General features: G+C 39.4%; 1 protein-coding gene across 1 annotated transcript in view; it reads left to right on the top strand.

The window, feature by feature from the left end:
- The first annotated feature begins 4,524 nt into the window (after positions 1-4,524).
- LOC6042501 (solute carrier family 41 member 1) overlaps positions 4,525-26,919 on the top strand; it is a 109,417-nt gene continuing 87,022 nt past the window's right edge. The window contains 1 exon segment of the mRNA XM_038248652.1: positions 4,525-4,718. The gene's annotated coding sequence lies outside the window, so the exon portion shown is untranslated.

Raw genomic sequence — 26,919 nt, 5'->3', positions numbered from 1 at the left:
AACCTCAGTACCTCGTGTGTGAGGCTCTGGGGACTTTTCGATCACAATAAAATCAGAACGTTTTGGACAGTCAAACTGAACACTTTGGAGTAATTAATCAAGAAAACCACCCTTGCATAATGGGACTTTTATAACTGGCGCAGTCGAGTCTTCGTCGGAAGGTGGCTGTGCCCAGTGATTGAAGTGGTCGTTCGCGAAAATCTCGGTAGTGAGACCAAAAGTGCAAGTTAATGCGAAAAACACGGCAGTTGTTCATTCAGCAGAAATTCGTCACCAACGGCTCTGGAGATCAGGAGTGAAGCAGCCAAGGAAATTACCTGGTGAAGCAGCCACCGACCGAAGAAGATGAACCAACGTTATCCGCTGGATACTTCGGCAAGAGGCGTGATACCATCGTGTGCACATCGCGAAAAACTCAGAACCGAGTTCAGGAGCGCAGCACGACATGGATTTCAACACCTTCGACGAGGGGAGACAAAGGAACAGCGTTACCCGGATTTTCAACAAACAACAAAATTTAAAGTGAAAAAAAATCTAAATTCAAAATTCAAAAATATTTTTCCAAATTTGATAAGTTAAGTGAGTGTGTGTGTGAGTAAAAACAAAATCAGCAATTCGGAAATCATTTAAATAATTCTGCATGGTCAGATTAACTAATTTGACAAAAGGAAAAAACACGATTCAAAATTTTTTTTTTTAGAAGGTGTGTGAGTGATAAAAAAACAAAGAAAACCATTTCAAAATTATGCAGCAAAAAAAATCAGTTAATCGAGTGTGTTTGAAATTGTTGTGAGGAAACATTACAATGAAATAATAGTTTGTTTGTAATAACTAATTACAAATCTCAATTTGTAATTCAGAGTTACAAAAGTGTAATTAATGAAGATGTAATTAAGGATTACGTAATCTTTGATTACAAATATTTGTAACACTTAATTACAAAACAGCAACAACTATAATGTTTCAAACATCACCAAAGAAGCTTGAGATATTTGAAACTCGCTGAGGGACCTGTTTGGTAGTTCTTTCCGATGGAAAATTTATGTGCAGTCGATACGGATCGGGACGATCCTTTCTTGGTGAGGGAGCAGTTACGGAAATTGCTTTCCGCATAATTGATCGACGCCACCAACATCGTCAGCACAGCCGGCAACAGTAACCCAAACTGCGAACAAAGCTAAACTTCGTTTACCTCGCCGCGATTAAAGCAAGTAGCTCGATTAATGCTTCGCAAGCAAAACCTCAGTACCTCGTGTGTGAGGCTCTGGGGGACTTTTCGATCACAATAAAATCAGAACGTTTTGGACAGTCAAACTGAACACTTTGGAGTAATTAATCAAGAGAAAACCACCCTTGCATAATGGGACTTTTATAACTCGTGTAATCCAAGATAGCGTCCAATATGGCGAAGAGAGAATCTTCAAGTATTTTTAAACAAGATGTAACAGGCTTGTGACCGATCAAATTTAACTAATTTGGGGTAGCTGAACTCGAATATGACCATGAAAATCGGTCACGGCGATCCAGCAGCGTGTAATCCAAGATGGCGTCCAATATGGCGAAGAGAAAATCTTCAAGTTGTCGACGCCATCTTGAATTACACGCTCCTGGGTCACCATGACAAGCCTGTTACATGTTGTTTAATAATACTTGAAGATTCTCTCTTCGCCATATTGGACGCCATCTTGGATTACACGCTACTGGGTCGCCGTGACCGATTTTCATGGTCATATTCGGGTTCAGCGACCCGAAATTAGTTAAATTTGATCGGTCACAAGCCTGTTACATCTTGTTTAAAAATACTTGAAGATTCTCTCCCGCCATATTGGACGCCATCTTGAATTACACGCTACTGGGTCGCCGTGACCGATTTTCATGGTCATATTCGGGTTCAGCGACCCCAAATTAGTTAAATTTGATCGGTCACAAACCTGTTACATGTTGTTTAAAAATACTTGAAGATTCTCTCTTCGCCATATTGGACGCCATCTTGGATTACACGCTACTGGGTCATCGTGACCGATTTTCATGGTAATATTCGGGTTCAGCGACCCCAAATTAGTTAAATTTGATCGGTCACAAGCCTGTTACATGTTGTTTAAAATACTTGAAGATTCTTTCTTCGCCATATTGGACGCCATCTTGGATTACACGCTCCTGGGTCATCGTGACCGATTTTCATGGTAATATTCGGGTTCAGCGACCCCAAATTAGTTAAATTTGATCGGTCACAAGCCTGTTACATCTTGTTTAAAAATACTTGAAGATTCTCTCTTCGCCATATTGGACGCCATCTTGGATTACACGCTACTGGGTCGCCGTGACCGATTTTCATGGTCATATTCGGGTTCAGCGACCCCAAATTGGTTAAATTTGATCGGTCACAAGCCTGTTACATCTTGTTTAAAATACTTGAAGATTCTCTCTTCGCCATATTGGACGCCATCTTGGATTACACGCTACTGGATCGCCGTGACCGATTTTCATGGTCATATTCGAGTTCAGCGACCCCAAATTAGTTAAATTTGATCGGTCACAAGCCTGTTACATCTTGTTTAAAAATACTTGAAGATTCTCTCTTCGCCATATTGGACGCCATCTTGGATTACACGCTACTGGGTCGCCGTGACCGATTTTCATGGTCATATTCGGGTTCAGCGACCCCAAATTAGTTAAATTTGATCGGTCACAAGCCTGTTACATCTTGTTTAAAAATACTTGAAGATTCTCTCTTCGCCATATTGGACGCCATCTTGGATTACACGCTACTGGGTCGCCGTGACCGATTTTCATGGTCATATTCGGGTTCAGCGACCCCAAATTAGTTAAATTTGATCGGTCACAAGCCTGTTACATCTTGTTTAAAAATACTTGAAGATTCTCTCTTCGCCATATTGGACGCCATCTTGGATTACACGCTACTGGGTCGCCGTGACCGATTTTCATGGTCATATTCGGGTTCAGCGACCCGAAATTAGTTAAATTTGATCGGTCACAAGCCTGTTACATCTTGTTTAAAAATACTTGAAGATTCTCTCCCGCCATATTGGACGCCATCTTGGATTACACGCTACTGGGTCGCCGTGACCGATTTTCATGGTCATATTCGGGTTCAGCGACCCCAAATTAGTTAAATTTGATCGGTCACAAGCCTGTTACATGTTGTTTAAAAATACTTGAAGATTCTCTCTTCGCCATATTGGACGCCATCTTGGATTACACGCTACTGGGTCGCCGTGACCGATTTTCATGGTCATATTCGGGTTCAGCGACCCGAAATTAGTTAAATTTGATCGGTCACAAGCCTGTTACATGTTGTTTAAAATACTTGAAGATTCTTTCTTCGCCATATTGGACGCCATCTTGGATTACACGCTCCTGGGTCTCCGTGACCGATTTTCATGGTCATATTCGGGTTCAGCGACCCCAAATTAGTTAAATTTGATCGGTCACAAGCCTGTTACATCTTGTTTAAAAATACTTGAAGATTCTCTCTTCGCCATATTGGACGCCATCTTGGATTACACGTTACTGGGTCGCCGTGACCGATTTTCATGGTCATATTCGAGTTCAGCGACCCCAAATTAGTTAAATTTGATCGGTCACAAGCCTGTTACATGTTGTTTAAAATACTTGAAGATTCACTATTCGCCATATTGGACGCCATCTTGGATTACACGCTACTGGGTCGCCGTGACCGATTTTCATGGTCATATTTGGGTTCAGCGACCCCAAATTAGTTAAATTTGATCGGTCACAAGCCTGTTACATGTTGTTTAAAAATACTTGAAAATTCTCTCTTCGCCATATTGGACGCCATCTTGGATTACACGCTACTGGGTCGCCGTGACCGATTTTCATGGTCATATTCGGGTTAAGCGGCCCAAAATTAGTTAAAATCGACACGTCAACAACCTTTATACTGTGATATTGTTAACTTCTGTATATAGCCGCCATATTGGTCGCCATCTTGAATATCTCGCTTCCCTTAAGGAATTCGGCTTCGTGACCGCGATTTTCGGACTCAGCGGGGTCGATTTAGTCTAGATCCATCAAAACCTGGCCTGTTACATGATTTGCCGTTAGACACACGAAAATGAGCCCTTTTTCGATTTCGTGCCTTGACTATTTGGCCTAGGAAACCCCAGAAAAATTTTGAGCCCGATCGGAGAACTTTTTTTTCGGTTTAGGCTCTGGAATTGCTGTGTATAATACACTGTATATATATATTTTAGTATTTATTTGAATTTTATTATTTAAATCGGCCTGCAAGTATACCATCACATTGTTCAAGCCATCTACATTTCAACATGCAAACAAACTAGGTCGACCACGTGTCGACATTCCCACTCACAACAACAAACATGCTGCAGCAAAACAACCCCCAAATCACTCAGCCTTCAGGGATGACACTGAGTGACAACTCAACACACCACCACCAATGCCCAACAGGACACCCCATCGCACGTCATACAAAAAGGGGATGATGATGATCCTTCTCGCACTCACACACCGATAGGATTCAGGTTCTGACCTCGGTACGTTCGGCCGGATTGCACAAAGTGTTACAAGATGTGAACCGAACAACTCGTGTGCGCTTCAATTTTTCGCTCGTGCCCATATCTCTGGTCATTTTGGAGGAAAAGTAGGAAAATTTGGTTGCGGTTTTCGCGATTTTCCCGGAGATATTTCGACGTTGGCGACGGAGCAAATTGTGGGTTAGTTTCAGTGCTTTCGTCCAGCTTAATGTTCTACATGTGATATTGTACGCAGCTATACGTGGAAGGCACAAAGTGCACAGTTCCCATTATTATCGATTAGAGCTGAAGACTGAAGTTGTTCTGCGGGTGATACGACAACGACAAGGACAAACCGTCCGGGGGTTGTGCAGTGAATAAAGAGAAGAAAAGAAAACGCATTGTGATACAAGTTTGGCAAATTGATTAGAGTGTCCGCAAGGCAAGAACGAACCCGTATCGGCCAAGTGTTTCCGGGGTGAATATTGACCACTATCTCTCTCTGGCAGCTTCCTACCATCCTGGCACACCAAATTTCTGGCAAGCCTGTCTTCTCTTTAATGCTGTGTTGTTCTATACTAGTTTGAGAAACGCTGTTTTAATTAGTGTCTGTGGTTAGAGATCAGTCATCAATACACACTCTATACATAAGTTTAAGTATACTTTTCGGTTCTTAATGGATGTACTTTACAAAAGCAATGTTTCATTGAATTCATCCACAAACCAACGCCATTCGCAATGAACAAAGTTCAGCTACACGTTCAAAGTAGGCGGAGATGAAGGTGCATCCAAGGATGCAGAAACCTTGTAGAAAATCGATACCTCATCCTCATGCGTTCAATCGAACACACCACTTCAGTACTCATCGCTCTGTAATAGCATTATAGTATGTAACTATTTAGTTTACATTCATTCCATGCTCATTTACAACAACAAAAACGTTTTCACATCACTCAATGTCAACCCTGAAGAAAACCAACCGAAACGTCAATTTTAATTGTTGACCCCCTGCAGATATGCAAACAGCATAGCAGTCAGTGTCGGTAAGGTACACGTGAGACGAGCCGCACCAGAAATCGATACGCGAAAATCCAGCATGGTCATGGGTTATCCTACTCCCATTACACTCACACTCTGACTTACACACAGCACACGCGAAATTGTTATGGTTGTGTTTTGTTCGGGAAACCCCTTCGAATGAGCAAAAACCGTGGTGAAATCCCGGGGATCCAAATTCAAAAGGATGCCGAATTTAGCAAGTTTAACCGCTATAAAAACATTTTTGTAAATATTTTACACGCAAAATAAAAAAAAATCAAATCAGCTGATAAATTAACTCTTATTTGGAGAGCTTCAAAGCTTGAGCTTATTTTCGCTAAATTTTGCTGTGAGAAAAAAGTTTGAAGTGCGTGAGTATGCGTTAGCTTTTTTTCGTGTTATGTTTTGGTTGTTGTTGTTTTATTTTAGTTGTGGTTTCACAACTTGACACGTGATTGCGCGATACCGATTCCAGGCACTGCCGGGAAACCGGATATCGGAAAAGAGGGGAGTCGTAAAGTGAAAACGCTCATGCTGGAACGTGAGGATTAACAACTGAATGACAGAAAAAAAGGAAGTGAAGTGGAAGTGATCAGTAAGCGAGTAGTGAAATTAATACTTTAGATTGTTAAGCTAATTAGCGGGGTTCTGGGTGGAACGCTTTTCAAAACATAACACTGAAACACCCAACGCATGTCAATCTAACACGGACGCCCGAGCCTCAAAAAAAATCGGAACGGTAACTAAGGGATCGTTCTTTTATTACGTTACGCAAAAATTAGGATTTTTTTACCCCCTCAACAAAATTTCCATACAAATTCCCACCAACTACCCTAACTACCTAAAGTTGGAACGATGGTTTCGATTGCAGAAATTACAGATTGATCAAATCGCGTTCTACAAAATTCAATTACAAATCTATGGAAAAAACGTTACTTAATCCACCGATGGTGGTTGGTGCCTTCCTCACAATTATGTACATATTTGTTTCTGTAGTAAGAATGTCAAACCTACAAATTTTATCTAAATTTTACTTCTTACAACATATCTACATGGAGTATGGGGTCTAGAATCCCAAAAATCATTGGACGTAATATTAGAACAACAACTACGGGGCTGTTTCATGAAAATTGTTATATTACTTAAAGTTATATTACTTGAAAGTTTTTTAAGCCTTAAGGCAGTAAAAAATATGAGCAATTCTCGCTGAAACCGTCCCACTAGATGCACATGTTCTCAAATCGTTACGGCAATATTCTCATTCGATTCAGCGCACCAAAAAACCATTAAAACAACCTTCGAACCATTGAAAATGTCAGCCGTTAGCCACCTGTAAATAAAAACTTGTATTGAACTATGGATTTTTTCGAAAAAATGCCCTAATTTGGAGAAATGATATCTCCCAAAATACATTACCAAACATCAAAAGTTATATATCGTTGGAAAGGTAATCGCGAGGGCTTTTATAGCACTTTGAAAAACATTTCAAAAAATATTTTTTCAAGGGTAATTTTAAGGGTTTTTGAGAAACTTACTCTTAATTTTGAATTTTGACCGTGTTCGCAACCACTTATCATTACGCAACCATTTTCATTCGAAAGATTGGGAGATTTTGCATAAAATCAACTTGAGAAAAGTAGTGTAATGAAATAGTTTTGGTATAGTTATTAACGGATGAAAGAAATTGGTTAAATTTCAGTTAAAAATAACCAAAGCTCAGACTTCACAAATGAGCCTAATTTACAGTCAAAACAAAGCAGGATTGTATTTGAGCCGAATGTACAGTTATATGAGGCAAATCTGGACATATAGGATGAATAGGGACAGCTATTTCAACTATACTTTCACTCATCAGATCATATTTTTAAATTGTTTATGTAAAAACATACATAAACAAACAAGTTTCTAAATTTTATGCAATTAAGTACTCTGAAAACTAATGTCCTTACATAGACTGTAGTCTCGATTCGCCACATATAACTGAAGTAATATTTTATGTACAGAATTTGTTTTGGGAAGATCTGCTTTATTTGTATAACCTCAATCGTGCACAAAAAAGTGCAAAGTTGAAATCAATATTTTTTGATCAAGTTAAAATTGTATGGGGCTGTTGATACCATAAAAACAAGCAAAAAACTCGATTTTCGTCCAAATCGGACTAGGTCCTTTTATTTGACACCACCCCAAAGTTTCACTTTTCTGCAAACAATGTTAAAAACCTTCATTGACAAACTGCAATATCTCTGAAACCGCAAGCCGTACAATGTCGAGTCAGAACTCACTAGAAAGATTATTAGACGTGGAATTAATAAGTGTAGTCTGTTTTTCAATTAAAACTTTTTTCAATGTATTTATGTTGGACAAATGAAAATTTTAAATTTGGTTTTTATATAGAGAGTAATTGAAAATTAAAGTTAAATAAATCCCAATTTTTGACATAGAATAGAGAAGAGCGGGGCAACGATACGCACCTAGTGACAATCATTCTGTCACCGATGACCATAAAATATTTTTGATTCGTTGTATATACCAAATGGTACCCTTATCACTTGCTTTCAAAACGTAGTACTAGAATTCACCTCAAATTGCTTTTATGTCGAGAACCAGGCAATTACTCTAAAAAATAAGTGCGTGGCTTTGCCCCGTGTGTGGGGTAAAGGGATTTTTAACTTTTTTTGTTTTAATTTTAGTTAATTTTTCATTCAGTTTTCGATTGGGGAAGTTTTTAATCTCAAATTAAGGTAAATTTATCGTAAATTGACTTGTGTCAAATGAAAGGGCGTAGTCCAATTTGGACGAAAATCGAGTTTGTTGGTTGTTTTTATGGTATCAACAGCCCCATACAATTTTAACCTGATCAAAAAATATTGATTTCAACTTTGCACTTTTTTGTGCACGATTGAGGTTATACAAATAAAGCAGACCTTCCCAAAACAAATTCTGTACATAAAATATTACTTCAGTTATATGTGGCGAATCGAGACTACAGTCTAAGTAAGGACATTAGTTTTCAGAGTACTTAATGGCATAAAATTTAGAAACTTGTTTGTTTATGTATGTTTTTACATAAACAATTTAAAAATATGATCTGATGAGTGAAAGTATAGTTGAAATAGCTGTCCCTATTCATCCTATATGTCCAGATTTGCCTCATATAACTGTACATTCGGCTCAAATACAATCCTGCTTTGTTTTGACTGTAAATTAGGCTCATTTGTGAAGTCTGAGCTTTGGTTATTTTTAACTGAAATTTAACCAATTTCTTTCATCCGTTAATAACTATACGAAAACTATTTCATTACACTACTTTTCTCAAGTTGATTTTATGCAAAATCTCCCAATCTTTCGAATGAAAATGGTTGCGTAATGATAAGTGGTTGCGAACACGGTCAAAATTCAAAATTAAGAGTAAGTTTCTCAAAAACCCTTAAAATTACCCTTGAAAAAATATTTTTTGAAATGTTTTTCAAAGTGCGATAAAAAGCCCTCGCGATTACCTTTCCAACGATATATAACTTTTTGATGTTTGGTAATGTATTTTGGGAGATATCATTTCTCCAAATTAGGGCATTTTTTCGAAAAAATCCATAGTTCAATACAAGTTTTTATTTACAGGTGGCTAACGGCTGACATTTTCAATGGTTCGAAGGTTGTTTTAATGGTTTTTTGGTGCGCTGAATCGAATGAGAATATTGCCGTAACGATTTGAGAACATGTGCATCTAGTGGGACGGTTTCAGCGAGAATTGCTCATATATCTGTTCATTTCTCCCGGGAGTTTCAAATCAACAAAATCCCGGGAGCCAGATCTCCGGATAGATCCGAACAACTTTTTCATCAACATATTTGAGATCCGGCCTCTGAAATGTGTACAAATGACACTTAGGTGCTCATAACTTTTGATAGAGATCTCAGATCTGCAATCTTTTGGGCTTGTTGGAAAGGTCTTTTGATTACCTATCCAACGATGGGTCGCATGATAGATCCGGACAACTTTTTCATCAACATATTTGAGATCCGGCCTCTAAAAGGAGTACAAATGGCACTAAAGTGCTCATAACTTTTGATAGGGTTATCAGATCTTTAATCTTTTGGGCTTGTTGGAAAGGTCTTTTGATTACCTATCCAACGATGGGTCGCATGATAGATCCGGATAACTTTTTCATCAACATATTTGAGATCCGGCCTCTGAAATGTGTACAAATGACACTTAGGTGCTCATAACTTTTGATATGGTTCTCAGATCTGCAATCTTTTGGGCTTATTGGAAAGGTCTGTTGATTACCTATCCAACGATGGGTCGCATGATAGATCCGGACAACTTTTTCATCAACATATTTGAGATCCGGCCTCTAAAAGGAGTACAAATGGCACTAAAGTGCTCATAACTTTTGATAGGGTTATCAGATCTTCAATGTTTTGGGCTCATTAGAAAGGACTTTCAAATACCTTTCTAAAAATGTATGATCAGACGGGTTTTCTTACAAAAACCACCCTTTTACAATCTTTCAAACTTTAGCCAGAATCGTTTTTAGCATAACTTTTGAAATACTTAACAAAACTTCATAATAGTTAATATTGGTCATGTGGGACCCTAAGACGGATCGAATGAGACCAGAACGGCCCAAATCGGTTCAGCCAGTCCAGAGATAATCGAGTGCTTTTTTTCGGTGCACGGACTTACAGACATACACACGCACAGACATTTGCTCAGAATTTGATTTTGAGTCGATAGGTATACGTGAAGGTAGGTCTACGAGGTCGAATTAAGAAGTTCATTTTTCGAGTGATTTTATAGCCTTTCCTCAGTATGGTGAGGAAGGCAAAAATAATCGTCTCAAACATCTGATGGATATCCTTTTACACCTTTTATAAACTAACATTTGGGGAAAGATACACTTTGTCTACAACGTTGATGAAATTTAAAGCCCAAATTTGCAAATAAATATGACTCATCTGATAAATCAAATCTTCTTACAAAATTTATGTTAAATGTTAAAGTCTTGAGATGTAAAAATGGCAAACCGAAATCAAATGATGGACTAAAGGGCCCAGAAAAAGTGACCCCCTGCTCCACAAGCGGATTGCGGATTTTTGGGTTATTTTAAGTATCTGTGTAAATTTGGTATATTGGCTTTGATAATCCAGTTTTCACAGCGGCGAGTTGGCCGTGCGGGATGGGGCGCGGACTTAGTAAGCTAGATATAACTATCGCCGGTTTGATATTTTTTTGAGATTATACATATATTTTTTCCTAGCGTCTGCCAGTTGTAAATTTACACTTTACTAAAGGTAAAATTAAAGCTTTTTTTCTGACATAAAAGATATACTCCTTTTTAGATTAAATTTAACCATGATTTTTTTACTGTGTAGGTTGCTTCCTTATTACGTCAAAATTTAAGATTTCAAAATATCTACCGAAAACTGGCTGTTGGCAAGAAATATAAAAAAACTCTTTTAAAACTCTGTATCTTTTTTTCAGAAGCAAGATAGGATTATACTTTCTTCGGGAAACTTTTAGATGATATTCAGGACTATACTTCTACGGTGTTAATTTTTAAATTGAGTGAAAAATGAAGATTATAAAAATCAAATGGTAAAAAAGAGGGGCCTTTTCTGTAAAATCGATTATGTCTAGCCAACCTAGTGTATATACAGCAATTCCATTTGAAAAGGGCACAAACCGAAAAACATTTCTGTGAGGGTTCCTTGGCCAAAATAATTAAACTCTTGTTTTTTTTTTGTTTGGCCATTAGAGTGACCTACACCGTGCTAGGGCGGTGCAAAAAATTGTCATTTTCGTCCATTTTCTCAAAAACCACCTTTTTCAAAAAATCACACAATTTCAACCGATTTCAGCTGTCTTAGATGAAAATGAAAGGTGGTTAGTTGTAGAAACCCTAAATAGGGAGACTGGTCTAAGTTTGCTAAATCGATCTGGCAACGTATGTTTTGTGCTTGGCAACACTGACAAGTTTTGCTGGGCGTAAAGGCAAATGCTCGTTTGGATACGTCAAGCTCATGTCTGTTTGGGTACGTCAAACTCGCTTCGACCAGTCTCCCTATTTAGGATCCCTAGTTAGTTGGCCTTTCAAGGAAAAATAATTTGAGGACCGATAAAACTAGCCAAACATTTGAAAAAGTCGTATGAAAACTTGAAATGCCTTTTTGACCGTGTCCAAAGAACCAAAAGGCCTATGTCTGAAAATATTTTTGTCGGATTCCTCGGAAAATTTTACGTGGCATACTCGAAAACTGGAGGTGTTCAAAAAAACTGGAACTTTCGGAGCGCCGCGTGCAAAATCGACAAAATGACGAAAACGGGGAAAAAACAACTTATTTCACTAAAACTGCGACAACTTGCGTCTTTTGATTACGAAAGTTTATTAAATCTAACACATCGATAAGATTTCTGAAGAAAAACTGTGATAAAATAAAATCAAACAATGAATCTCCCCTTCCGAATCCCTACAAAAGCTCCAAACAAACCAAAACGAAACTAAAAGTTCAGCATCACTTTGAATTAAGAAACATGACATAATCTCATCGGAATTGCTTTAATTAGTTTGTTACGAATGTTCTATAGAACGAATCCAGCGCGGTGCAGTTACGTGCGGCACGCTATCGACGACGATTGATAAATTGCTCACAAAAATACCAACCATTTGCGTTCTAACAGGTATTTCGCTGCGAAATAACTGACGTTGCCCAAAAATAAACGACTTCACGTTTGGGGAGCACAAGTTTCGTTCGCAAGATGATTGTCGATGGGCAAATTTCATTTTCGGTAAACACCAAACTCGGTGCCAAATTCGTGATTTCCGACGTCAAATTTGATTTCGGTAATTCGTGGAAAAATATGTCTGGGTCAGTTGGTTTGCAGTAGGACTTGCACACGTGGGGATGCAAAATTTGGTCGTGCATTTCGTGCACCGCTTCCATTTGGATATCGCGGGCCTTTTGGGGTAAAATGAATTTTATATGAATTTTCAGTTTTATCGAGCGGAGGTCAAATGTATGCAAAGTTGATAATATTGTTGCTGGAATCGAAAGTATATTTTCGATATTAAAAGTAACAAAGAAAAATTAGTTCTGTAAATTTTGCCCCATATTCTTTGAACCCAACCCACCATAGCTACAGAGCATGCTGGCTCTATAAAGTGCAGTGCATTTCGGAAAATGATGCAATTCGTTGGCTGCAGTTCAAGGTCAGGTGAAAATGTCTACAAACAGATGCAAGTTCGCTTCTATTTTTTTGGTTATGTATGTGCTGTGTCACCAAGTGAAATCAGGTTGTGAAATTCTGGAAAAGATCGAGAGATAGGGGAAAGTGAAATTTGTAATTTGCGGTTTGCAAAAACGGTTATTTAAAATAGTTTAAAAGTTTTGATTAAAGAAATGGAACGCATAAATGGCATTCTGTCACGCATAACGCTAAACAATTGGATGGAAAAATATTTTCGAAAATTTCAATACGAAACACTTGTGATAATACAACTGTTCTCAAACAAATCTGTTTACTTACTGCCTCAAACAAAACTCGCTAAAATGAATCTCGACACCTTCAACACTGTCTACTCTGTCAATTTTGTTCATAATTAGTGTTCGAAAAATAACCAGGTAAATCGCATACCTACCGTGAGATAATTAGCTTTGCATGGCCTTGGTATAAAATGCGCGGCTACTTAAAATGTGATGGCTGCGGTGGTTCCATAAACTCGATCACTTCCTTTTGCTGCTGATGCGTAATGTGACATTTACGGCATTGCGTTACCCAAAAACCTTCGATTCGTCGAGCTTTGCGTAAAATGTTTGCATCAGTTACAGTATTCAGTGGCATTCGACTAATTGGCATGTCATAGTTGCAATTAGACTGAGCAAAATGTCATGACCGATTTAAGCATTTGGCCTATACCCTTTTACGCATTCATTACGATAAGTGTGAACCCCCGAAAAACAATCTCAATTTACAAACTCATCCTAGGCTGCAAAAAAATTTACAACCCCCGCGAAAAAAATCGATCACCCACAACCTCGGAACCAGCGGCTATCGGACTATGACCAATACACACGTTGATACCACCAGTGGCAAGCAGCAACAACTTTAAATAATAAGAAGCAGAAAAAACTGCCAATTGAACGGTGCAATTTCACGCCAGAAAATTTATGGCTTCGTCTGCTGGTTTGAACCGCCTCGGAACCGCCCCGGTATCGCCGGACCAGACCCGCCATCTATCCCGTCCAAGGCACTATCGAATTTCGCTCGCTGCTGAAACGGTTAATTTCAATGTGCCGAACCTCAGATTACGGAGAACTGTGTAGTACAGGTCGACACCGGACGGTTAGGCGAGGTTGTGCTGTCTTGGCAGGTTTGTCATTTTTGAAAAAAAATCTCTTTGAAAAGTTCATACATTAACCCTCTACAACCCAACCCCGCCTCTAGACGGGCTTTGATAAAAAATTACAAAAATCCATTTGCAACCAATTTTTGATCTTTTAAAAGCATTGGAAAGAAGATCTTCGCGAACTCTTAAAATTTTAGAGAATATTAGGGTTGGAAGTTTGTGTTGTTTTATGTGACTTTTAAAAATGTAATTTAAGTGTAGAAGTTAATTAAAAAGAAGCATGCAGTAATTTTTGTAGGGTTCCAGACTATGCGTCTACGCATTTTTTACAATTTAAATGATAATGGTGCCATTCTATAACAGAAAAAGTGAAAAACAAGCAAAAAATTGAAAAAGTGACTGTAAAAACATAAAAAAAATAGAAAGACAAAATGTGGTGGATGTGGTAGAGCAAGCCAAATACTACCAACATAAATTAAACAAGATAAATGCAAATTAAAACACAAAAAATAAAAGTAGAAAAACATAAAACAAAAGAAGTTATGTTTGCCGTAGAACAAAAGTTGTTCAAAATTACCGGGAAACGCACGGGATAAGCTAAAAAATTGAAAAAAAAATGACAGTAGAGGGTTAAACACTAACAAGTTTATATTTTTTTATAGATTCAATAGGCTTATATGAATTGATTCGTAAATTTTGTTTAAATGATTTTTCAAACAGAAAATAGCAGTTTATGCAAAAAGTTGCAAAAAGAAGATTTTTTCAGAACGAGTTTGTTCGTAAATACGACGAGAGCTGAAAAAACTAGTTTTGCAACGAGTTCCATGCTAGTAATTTATGCAACAAGTTGTGAAAATGAGATTTTTTTCAGCACAAGTCGTACATTCATCCAACGAGATTTTCCGAGTTGGATAAGTACGACGAGTGCTGACAAAATCAAGTTTCGCAACGAGTTGCTTACAATATTTTTTGCAATTCCGAAAAACTCTTTTTGAATGGAATTTTATATCAAACATCCATGTGTTAAGTTGATTCACCGTTCAAAACAAAACAATATTGAAATATTTTACTTGTCGATCCAAGTGTTGAAAAGTTCATTTTTTCAGCACCCATTCCTACTTTTCAGCACTGGTATTGAAAGGTATTGATTTTCAAATCTGTTATTTTTGTTTGGGAAAAGTAGGCCGTTTCGTCCAATAAACCAAATTTTCAGTTTTTGCTTTTGGGTGTTGGGTGTTTGTTGGTTGTTGAACCAAAGGAGGCTTCAGAAACACCCAAAAAACAAAAACTGGAAATTTGGTTTATTGGACCTTTTTAAAAAAAACTCCAGATATATAACAATCACAAGCGTTGTAAAACTGTTGTTTATAATAATCTGGTAGTGCCAGCACTAAAGAAAAATACAAGTTTTTCAACCTTAAACTTAGTGACCTCGAGTTTTTGAAATTTCTCCCCGAACATTTCATTTCCCTTTAAAGGTCCCTAGTTTCACGACGGAATTACAAGAAGAATATTTATTAAATCTTTCTCCAACAATTAAACACTCTCACTGACAATTACATGAATAGCACTGCGCATCTTAAATTAGTTATCGTCGACAAGAATTATCGAAATTAGATAACGATTATATTATATTATCGTAATCCTCCCGTTTTGTACCATTTTGAACCAAAATTGGTAAATTCTTATAACGTTGTGACGATGAACTGTCATGGCCCTTCTTTTATTCTGATATTCTAAGCGCTGAATATAGGGGAGAGTGGGGAGACTTGATCCCCGGGGAGACTTGATCCCAAGCCTGTATCTCGTCAGCATGTTGGTAAAACAATTAGCTTTGTTCTAGAAAGTTGTGCGAAATTGACTAAAACTCATTGTAGAAAACAAAGAAAAAAATTAAAAAATGTTTAGATTGAGTTACACACATTTTTCGAAGAAGTGCTACAAAAAACTTCCAAGAGATCTTTTTTCTTTGTTTTGATAAGTATACACAGAAAAAAATATGTAAATTTACACAGCACGTAGTTACTGTTTCTTATGTAAACTCACTCAATGTAATGTTGAAATATGATGTAAAGAGTAAAAAGTCATGGAAATTACTCCAATGTAAATCTAAATCTAATGTAAATCATGAATCTAATGGAAACGTTGAGCATGGAAACACAAATCTGATGAATTTCTACCCGTGTTCGGCTTCCTGTAAATTCCTATTTAATGTAAATCATATATCCAATGTATTTCTGCCAAACGTAGACTTCAAAACTACCCGAAATAGTTATATTTGGTTCTCTTTCTATCGCTCTCATACTTCGCTGGCCCACTGCCTGAGCCTCGACCTGAACAAGTTGATGCTTTAGCCGCTCGTTTATAAAATGCGAAAATGGCTCAGTCGGCAGCGGGTAGCAGCAGTAACACCGATCTCCCTACCCGTCGTCCGTTCGATTCCAGTCCAGCGTTATTCCACTTGGCCGTCGACGGAAAAGCGTACCCTACCTGTGAAACAACTTTTTAAAATCCGAATTTCCTTTTGCTGCCCGTTTCAATCATTTTGAAATAGAACATAGGCCACTCCCTTTTCCTACTGCAATCCAAGTCGAGCTTCTCATTCCCATTGGCCAATCAGAATTAGTTGATTTGAACTAATGTAAATTCCAAAAGTAATGTAAATTCCAAAACTAATGTAAATTTTCAAAACTAATGTAAATTTCCAATGAATCTGATGTAAATTTCCAATGAACCTAATGTAAATATACATCATTTATCATGATACCTTTTGGTACATGATAAATAATGTAAATTTACAGGAATATTTTTCTGTGTAGAAAACACTCAAAAATTTTCAAAAAATATTTTTCATACATGAATTGTTTGATAAACATATCAACTCCAAACCCTTACTTATTTGACGTTAAATTTATCATCATACTATTTTTACAATCAATTGTTTAAAAAAGTGCGTTTAGGGAGACTTGATCCCTGCATTTTTACAGTTACTGGAATCAGCCTCAAGATTAAATAATTTGGCTGGGTTTTCGTACATAGTTTCCTTCAGTATAGTTGTACATAACTAACTGCAGTTTGAACCATTTTTCAAAAGTTTTGTAAACAAAAATTACCAGCTTTTGTAAACATGCTCAATTTTGGTCTAAAAAAGAAAATTTTAAGTTTATAAATATTTTACATGCTAAACTTGTTATATTTTGAACACAAACGTACAGGTTTAATGTGACATTGCTGTATCTTATAGAAAATTAAAAGTTTGGATTAATAAGAAACATTTTGCTTAAGATTTCTTCAAAATGTTGAAAGGGGGATCAAATTACCCCCAAAATTTTGAAAATGCCGGTTTAAAATATTTTTTTAAAGCGCTTGGCATTTTTCTAAGAGTTTATCAAAACATATACAAAAAAAAGGGGATCAAGTCTCCCCACTCTCCCCTATGCGACCTCGTTTTTTTTGCCAGTACAAACCCAATTTCGCCAGCGCAGTTTGAGCGACGTAACAGTCGTTTCCAAAACGCATTCTTCAATTGATATTTTCTGAGAGATCGCAACACTCGTCAGTGAAAGCGCGTAATCGAGGAAAAGAGAGTGAGTGAAAGAACGCGAAAGTCCCTGCTGGGAATCAAAATACTAAGATGGAATCTCACAAGCACTATACAGCAATACTTTCTGATATTTTGGTGGAGGAATCATCAAATGAATGTTTTTTTCTATCACTCACTGTATCGATACAGATATTTTTGTATTCCATTATTCCAAAAGATGCAAATCACGACAAATCAATCTTTTTTTTATCGTTCTCAAATGTTGATCGAAAAAAAAAATTACGGCAGCTTTCTGTGAAACTGGTCCATTGAATCGTTTTTTTAATTTTTTTCTTTAATTTTAAGAAATGGAAAAAAACTTATGAAGAATAAAAACGTGCAATGAACGTGTGCCAAGACACCACGACGACGTCTGGTTGTTGTCGGCGTGATGTCTTAACTATATGGTTTTTGGTCGGCGGAAGATAATCTTTTGTACCCTCCTGCAGGGCACGCCGTCCCGCCGTGGCTACGTGTGGTGGTGGCGCAAAAGGTACTCTGAAATCTTATCATTCGCGGTCACACGGTTATTGGGCTAAAATTTATGATATTTTGTCTGGGACACAAGCCTTGAACTGCCTCCACGCGGAAGTCCATTCACGCCCTGATAGTGATGATTGTAACGAGTTGGTCATTTCACCGAAAAGGGTCATTTTGTACTCAGTTTTGATCAAAAGTCTCTAGTTAACTCTACCGTCTTCTTTGCAACTGGAGGCTCGGCCAGGAAGACCGCAATCATCGGTGCACTTCAAAAAGAAGTAGACACCATCGTATTCTTCACATGGAAACGTAGAGACTGCTCAGCGTCGCCAAGCCAAGCTTCCCGAACCAGAGTGACTCATAACTAGAGGAAGTGTTCGCGCTGCGTTTCTCACGTCATCGTCAGTCTGGGGCAAGCACATGGTAGCTTCGTGGGTTGATTTTTCGGCCAAATCGGTGGTAGATTCGCTGTTCGCGATAATGTTTGAGCTGTGTGTGAGGAAGTCTAACAGTGTAAACTTTACAATGTTTTCTTCAGTTGCTCCTTGCTGAGTGCGAGTTCGGCGATACCGATGATGGTAAAATGCTGAAAATCGAACTCTTCTCTCTGAACTTTTAGTTGCCTTGCCATGCGCGGAAGAATTGGTACGATTTGATTTGCTGCTGGTTGCTCAGGGAGTGAGTGGAAGGTAGCAGAAAATCAGGGCTTTTAGCCGAAACAATTTATATAGAAAAAATAGCTTATTTTAATTATTTATTTGAATTTGAAACATTTTTATTTTAGGATGCGTTTAACAAAATATCGTTTTCAGTTACCGTCAGGAAGGGTAGGTTGATAATGGGTAAAAAAAGATACACTATTCTTCTAATTTTTAAATTAACCACCATTAAACTTTCAACGTGGTTGTTCTTTGATACTGATACTTTACCAACATTTTCCTAAAATATGGTCAGATTTTCATGAACTCTACCTTAAATGCCAATTGTTTGAAAATTTGCCTAAAACGTACCGTCATCTGGGTTGAATGGGGCGAATTGGAATAGCTATTTTAGCTATGTTCTAACACTATGTTGTGATAATTCTGATACATCTACACAGAAAAAAATCCGGTAAATTTACATCATTTATGATGTACCAAAAGTGCACGTCATTAATGATGCTGTTACATCAAATTCATTTGAAATTTAAGTGCCATCCGACGTAAAGTTATCGACCAAAAAGTGTCTCAAAACATGTAAAATTCCGATGAAAATAACGTAAATTTACAAAAGTGCAAAATTTTTTTAGCCCCGTTGAATCTAGAATCCGATGTAAATTTCAAATACTTTTGAATGCACTTTTGGATTTATTTATGAGCGAATTTGAATATTCTGCACGAATAGGACTGAATATTCAAAATACATCTAGAAAAATCTCAAAAGTAATCTAGTGTGTTTGATTTTGACATCGGATTCTGGATTCAACGAGGCAATATCGAAGTTTTTTTTAATAAGCGACAATAGCGACTAGTTTAGATCGAAAGATGATTTTGATAAGTGGAACGTGCAAATATGCTACAAGTCGAAAGTAAAAATTTGTGATTTTAGTAATACGGAATATACTTACAACTTTGGTGGAAGAAGATGTAAGCGTCGACATAGCGGTGCATGGGGTCGAGGTTTTCGTTTCCGTTGGATCCGGGACTTTTCACGCAAGTACGGCATCTGACCTAAAAAGAAGCACAAAATATATTTTAAACATAAAATAGATTATCCGTTCAGGGATGAACTAACACCCTTTTAGTTCAGTAAGATCTGCTTTGGAGCTGCTGTAGACGCACTTATTCAAGTCTGATACCGCAAACTGTTTATCCTCGCGGGTTTGGTTTTATGACATGAATATAACTTAACATTCTGGAGCCTTCATTCATTTAGAGCATGTTCCAACGGCGGGTAGATCAAATCCAGGAATTCCTTTTGGTCAATGGTTTTGCGCATTTTGCTAGCAGCTGTTCAAGATATTAGTTATTATTATTATTATTATTGTTTTCTGCATGGGTTCAAATCTCAAATCAGTTTGCAATGGGTCTTAAGTGCCATTTGTAAAGAAGACGTTTTCGATCGGTCCTCTAAATAGTTATTCAAGAAATATTAATTTCAAAAATGCTTTTGATTTTTCATCTGCACGTCCTTTATCTCAATTTATCAATCAATGTTAATTCGAAATGTTTCAGATAATAAAAAAATCAAACATTGTCGGAGAACGTGGTGGCTTTTAATTCCTACTGCAAACTAACACGAGAAATCTGGAGCAACATTTGAAAGGGGTGGTACGACGGCTCTTACCGCTCTTACGGACTTTCTTTCCATTTAAACGCGTGTAATGAAAGGCCATAAGAGCAATGTCGTAACACCGCTTTCAAATGTTGCTCTAGAAATGTACTACCTTCCCATAAAAAATTTTGGCTCGGGCCTCGAGTCGATCTGGCTCGAGATCGAGTCGAGCTCGAACCAAAATTCTCAGTGGGTTGTAGTAAATCCATTGTTGGACAAATTTTATGATATCAATATTTTGTATAAATTGTTGAAAATAAACCAGGGGAACTGTTGATTTCTGTTCAAATTTCTCTAATGATGGTGCTCAATCATGCTTCAAGGTTGTTAATCAAATTAAGTTCAACAAGTTCTTTCCCCGGATTGGAAACAGATTTGCTCTCTGTTACTAAGTCTTGACTAGACCCCACAATCACCTGTTGAGAAAGCTGCGAGGCCACAGCAGACTTACCGGACATGTAAACGGCAAATGCGGACGTCCAGCTGTCTCGCTTTACTACTGGACAACATTTCCTCGGTTTCAAGGAAAATTCAAAAACATTTCGGCCACTGCATCACCCAGACGGAAAAGGGGGGCGCCTGGCGGGCGTTTTGTCTTGGGCGCTGCACTTAGCTGCGCAAGACGTCTGGCAGATTTTCCCCCCGACTGGCCCAAGAATGTTGCCAGAATTCTGGCGAATATGCAACAAACCGGTCGTGCACGGTTCAACCGATTGAACCGATTGGTTTTTGTGCCAGACAGCTGTGAGTTATCCCGCCAGATTTTCGCCAGATTCGTCGGGCGTCACGCAAAACCTGGCTAAAAGAAATGTGCCAAGTGTGTCTGAACTGCACGACAAACGTCCGCCTGCGCCAGACACTCAAATTTACCAGATTTTTTTCCGACCGGGCAGCAACACTTTATTTGACGTTTCTACCCCTGTGACTGAGGTTGTTTTTCAACACATGCAGGGTTGCCAGATTTAACTCTGTAATAACTTGGGTAAAACGTCTGTAAACTAAAGTTCAGTCGCGGACTCAGCTTAGCAAGGCACCAGCCACAAATAACGTACCGTCATCAGGGGTGACCTTGGGTCTGGGGGGTGAGATTGGGTCATACAAATTTCAGCATTTTTATATGACCCAATCTCACCCCCAGGCTATCACCTGATATTGATAGTATTATAAGTGTGTGTCTGATGGTATAGGCAATATGGTTTTTATGACTGGATACAATAGAAGTTAAATTTATAGTTACAGAGTTTTTTTTGAAAAGGTCTTTTAAACATATGAAACACAATAGTTTATTGGACCTTTTAAACAAAAACTCTAGAGTTTAAGTTTCCCCCAAATAAATTCTTCAAAAAAAGGGGACAAATAAAATCTTACTAGAAAAGACAATTTAATTTATTAAAAATGTACAATCGATTGAAAACTCTGTACAACAGATCAGGAAAAGCCTTAAAACTTGTGGAAAATTATTTTTATTCAATATGTTTTATAATTTGCACTTTGACGCAGGTATTACTTCAATGTATGTATGTATGTATGTATGTATGATCCCCATACCCGCAGGCAACTTGGTCCTGGAACACATGTGAGCGCTAGGTGAACAATTCGATCATCTTTTACTCCGTAGTCTGTACACCCACGTGCATAAGTTTTTTTGCACGATTTTTATACTACAAATACCAGCGCATAGATCAAAATGGTTTCCCGCTTCCTCCCCAGCGCCGGAAATTTGTAGCGGTGTAGGGACACTTTATAGACGCCCTTGCTCCCATCACGTCACTGAGGGTATGGGCGACAAGGAATAATAAGCATGCCCCCAAGTCAAACCTTCATTAGAGAAGCAGGCAATCCACAACTCACAGCGAACGACTAAGGGAACACCCTACCGCGTATATAATAAGGTTGGCGTGGATGTCTTGAGTGATTTGAGCGAATGTAAGTGTATTAGCGAGAGAGTTTTGACGAAGAACTTCGTCTTAGGGCTCTATACAGGGTAGCAATCCAAAATTTCCAAATGAAACCGAAAAATGAAACGCCTTCCCCAAGCAGAGGGGAAAATCACAGAAGCAACGCGGCCGACGGTTTTGATATAAATATAAACGCCACCCCTCCACAGCATTAGTTTAGTCGGTGGTCTACCACCGAAGCGAAAGAGCTCAGCTCTTCTCGCGAGCGCCAACCTTCTCTCTTCCCTACAAACCACAAACTCTCCACAAAGTGGCGTCTTCAATAGCCTTCCGCTTCGCTACAAAACCATGGGAAATCGGAGGCTGGCTTCAGTCGGTGGTCTACCGAAGCGAGAGGAGCTCAGCTCTTCTCGCGAGCGCCAACACTTCTCTCTTCCCTACAAAACCACGGGAAATTTGAAAGCTGGCTTCAGTCGGTGGTCTACCACCGAAGCGAGAGCTCAGCTCCTCTCGCAAGCGCCACCAGCGCTTGGCAGTAGTGGCCACCACCTGGAGGCCCCGGGGATGTTCCGATAAGGGAACATTTGCGGAACCATAAAGTTGGGGCAATATGGGTATCAAACTTAGGGATTTTGATACTGGACATGAAATTTGACATTTTGGCAGTAATGGCCGCAACCTAGAGTGGCCGGAGGCCCCGGGGATGTTCCGATAAGGGGACATTTGCGGAACCATAAGAGTTGGGGCAATATAAGTATCAAACTTCAGGGTTTTTGATACTGGACATGAAATTTGTAGTGGCCGCAATCCGGAGTGACCGGAGCCCTAGGGGGTGTTCCGATGAAGGGACATTTGCGAAACCATAAGAGTTGGGGCAATATGGGTATCAAACTTCAGGGTTTTTGATACTGGACATGAAATTTGAAATTGGCGGAACCATAAGAGTTGGGGCAATAAAGGTATCAAAATGTAGCTGCTCCTCTGTAATGTTGCTGCACGGTTACGCAAAACGGAAATGAAATTAAATCCAGCCTCGGAATAGAGTTATCTACGTGCGTATGTATTGCGTGTACGTACACGAAAAAGATTGAGGTTAAATTTTGTACAGTCCAGCAAAACAAATGGCGTGCTAGTGTGCGTGAGAGCGGGCTTAGATAACTCTATCAGAATCACCTCGAAATTTACGAGCGATTACATATGTGTGTGTGAGTGTAAGCGCGTGCAGTCCAAAAATCTCAGCCTGCTGCGCCCCACTTCAGCTCATAATTTGTGGATCGTCGTCGAGGCCACATCAGCTGCAGCAGAAGAGGGCGCAGAAGGCGAAAATTTCCCTAGGCAGCCTAACGGACAAACAACGAAGAACAACCGCTGCACCGCAGGAGAAGCAAACCACAGGCCAAGGTTCCGAAGGAGTTAGGAAACCGGCCAAGCCCGCGGCCCGTCCGCTGGTTGACGAAACGAATCTGGCCGCCATCACCCCGAAGGATCGGAACTTCGGAACGAATCGCCACTGTAGACCATCGGGAAAAAAGAAGAGCAGCTCCTCCACCATCGCAAGTGTAACGGACAAGAAGCAAAAGCCCCGCCGCAAGTAGCACTTAGGAACGTGGTGCTGATGCAGGTTGACCCAGACCAAAGCCATGGACATCTTCCTCAACGTTGACCGGAGAAGCGGTCCGAATGAAGTACTACACCTCGCGGAAGATTTGATAAACAAACGGCCCTTTTCAGGGCCACCAAATATCTCACGAAAGAGTTGTTCCTTCAAAATTTCCCTCTAAGAATGTTCCCTAAAAATTTAAAAAAGATCGAATAAAAATCATTTCACCACAGAGTTAGCATGAAACCACTGTTTCTGTGTGGTAGAATGTCATACGCGCTTTGTGTGTGTGTGTGTGTGTGTGTGTGTGTGTGTGTGTGTGTGTAGCACGGAGAGGAAAAATCGCCTGCTGCAAAAATGCACAAGTCAGAATAACTTTTCGAAAATTTGGAGCCGTCGCCGATTGCTGGCAACAGCCTTCAAAAAACACTGGCTCAGAAAAAGCCCCATCGAAACGACGTTGAACGCTTCAACTTTATCCTCAGCTCAAGCATCTCCGCCGTCAGGTATTCCCGGTTTGGTTGACTCGTCCGACCGGGAACTGCGGCCCAGCTCGAGACTACCGTGTCTGTTTCTCGCCTTCACCTTTCCTCATTTGCTGACGCGTCGTCCCTTCCTCTTTGAAAGTCGAGAGTGAAATGATTGCGAAAATGACAAATCGACCTATATTTATAGATTTTTGTTTTGGCATATCGCGGAACGATAAAATCTTGGTGGCGAATGCAGTAGGAAGGCAGAGAGAATGCAGTAGGAACGGCAAAATGAGGAAAAATCTTGCGTGCTTGTGAAAAGAGGAAGTAATAGCGAAGTAGAAGTATAAAAATGCGTTCTACCCTTTCCACTCCACTTAGTTGCCACCGAGATGCTGAACAAGTCGGGTCGGCTCATAATAACTATCTGAGCCGCAGACGCTTGAAGCAGCAGCAGCAGGAGAGAGAGCCCCAAATTCTCTCTTCCGGAGAAGGATTTCTTCTGAAAAATTACCTTTATTTTCTAGAGAGAGAGAGAGAGAGAGATCGAGCAGCACCGAAGAGGGCAAATTGTGTGCGAATGCCGTAGAATGACACACCATACATACACACTCCCGTTTCATGGTACACGCTGATTGGGTTCGATGCGTCGAGTTTCCCTTCCACGGATGTTCGATTGATGTATCTAAATTCGTCACCTGAAAAGGCCATCAAAGACTGCGACCAACTACAGATACACCCGGGGACGAGCAAAACCGCCAGCGGAGGCAACTTTTAGGCAGTGGAGTAAAATCGTTTAACCTAGTAGACTGTGTGAAAATTGTTGTAGCCCTGTTGTATGGGTTAGTACAACGAATCTACTACGAGCTCGTGTAATTGGTCACGGCCCGGGATGCACAGCCGGGTCAGTCAGGAAGCTTCCCCAATTCGTTCAAAGATTTTGTTTACGCCAGTGGTGGCCAAAACCTGGAGTGGCCGGTGCCCTCAAAGAAGGTTCCCCCGGGGCCTGGGGGGACATTTATAGAACCATACGAGTTGTGGCAATATGGGTATCAAAATTCATGGTTTTTGATACTGAACATGAAAATGGCCATTTCGACAGTGGTGGCCAAAACCTAGAGTGGCCGGTGCCCTCAAAGAAGGTTCCCCGGGCCGGAGGGCCTTTTACAGAACCATACGAGTTGTGGCAATATGGGTATCAAAATTCATGGTTTTTGATACTGAACATGAAAATGGCCATTTCGGCAGTGGTGGCTAAAACCTGGAGTGGCCGGTGCCCTCAAAGAAGGTTCCCCGGGGCCCGGAGGGCCTTTTACAGAACCATATGAGTTGTGGCAATATGGGTATCAAAATTCATGGTTTTTGATATTGAACATGATAATGGCCATTTCGGCAGTGGTGGCTAAAACCTGGAGTGGCCGGTGCCCTCAAAGCAGGTTCCTCTTGGGCCCAAGGTAACATTAACCGAAACATACGGGTTGTTGCAATATGCACCCAAAGGAAAAATATATCTCAAAATCTGCAACAGTGGATTTGCTGCAGAAAATGTCACATTTTATAACATTTTATGCAGCAAGCCCCTAGATCATTTTTGCCCACTTGTAAACATTTCAGCGATCTGCAGTTCTCACCAACACATATAATGCTGGCCCGTCCCCGAGCAACACTCTAAAGAGAAGCATATGTTGGTGCTCTTTCACTCACTTTTCGTCAAGCGTCCATAGCGCGGTGGTAGCGTGTCGGATCAAAAACCAAGAAGTTGGTGGTTCAATCCTCGATCTGTTAAGGGTTTTTTTTTGTAAAATACAACCAAAAAGCCTTCGGTAATGTCGATAATTGTCGGTAACGGGCAAAAATGTCATACCCCTATATCGCAAAAAATGCATGAGGACAGATTTCATGCAGATTCTGATATACTTTCATGCCGCCATGTATCACAATCATGCGACCGCCGGTTGGGTGTGGGTATCAAAATTCATTGTTTTGATATTGAACCTGCAAATGGCCATTTCGACAGTAGTGGCCACAACCTGGAGTTGCCGGTGCCCTCATGGAAAGTTCACATTGGGGGAACATTTAGGACAATTTTGCCGACAAATCTATGAAACAAAATACAATAATCTTATCCCAGATTTCACTAGGGGAAATTCTCGTATGTTTGGCAGGTTAAGCACTCGCTCCTAATTCCATCCAATTTGCTGATTTTCACTATTTAAACAACTAATTTTGCAAAACTTTTGATAGAAACTTGCTTGCTCGCTTCTCATTGAGCTATTTATCACTCGATTTCAGTTGAAAACGCTTTTAATTAGCTTTAATTGAATGTCAAAGTTCTGACCTGCCAACATTAGAGGCACGCTGGAATTAGATGCCGTTCCCCTAGCTATCCAAAAACTCATTCAAAATGTTTGGTCCTATGTCTTTCGGTTATGTCTCTGACATACCATCTTGAACTTTTTGGCAATATGAGTAATAAATCGCTGGGGGTAATAAATCGATAATTGCGAAATTATTGAAATTGAGAATAACTCTTTCGTAATCAATTTGAACCCTAAAAGGGGCTTTTTAATGCTTGCTGTTGAAATTTACTTGGCTGTCGCCGATGGCTGGCAAGAGCCTTGCCAAAACATTTTCCCATCACGAACAACATTGAACCCTTCCAGGTTCGGTCTGCCC

The sequence above is a fragment of the Culex quinquefasciatus genome, chromosome 1 (assembly GCF_015732765.1).
Source record: "Culex quinquefasciatus strain JHB chromosome 1, VPISU_Cqui_1.0_pri_paternal, whole genome shotgun sequence".
Taxonomy (NCBI): domain Eukaryota; kingdom Metazoa; phylum Arthropoda; class Insecta; order Diptera; family Culicidae; genus Culex; species Culex quinquefasciatus.
This window is presented reverse-complemented; position numbering and strand designations above follow the sequence as displayed.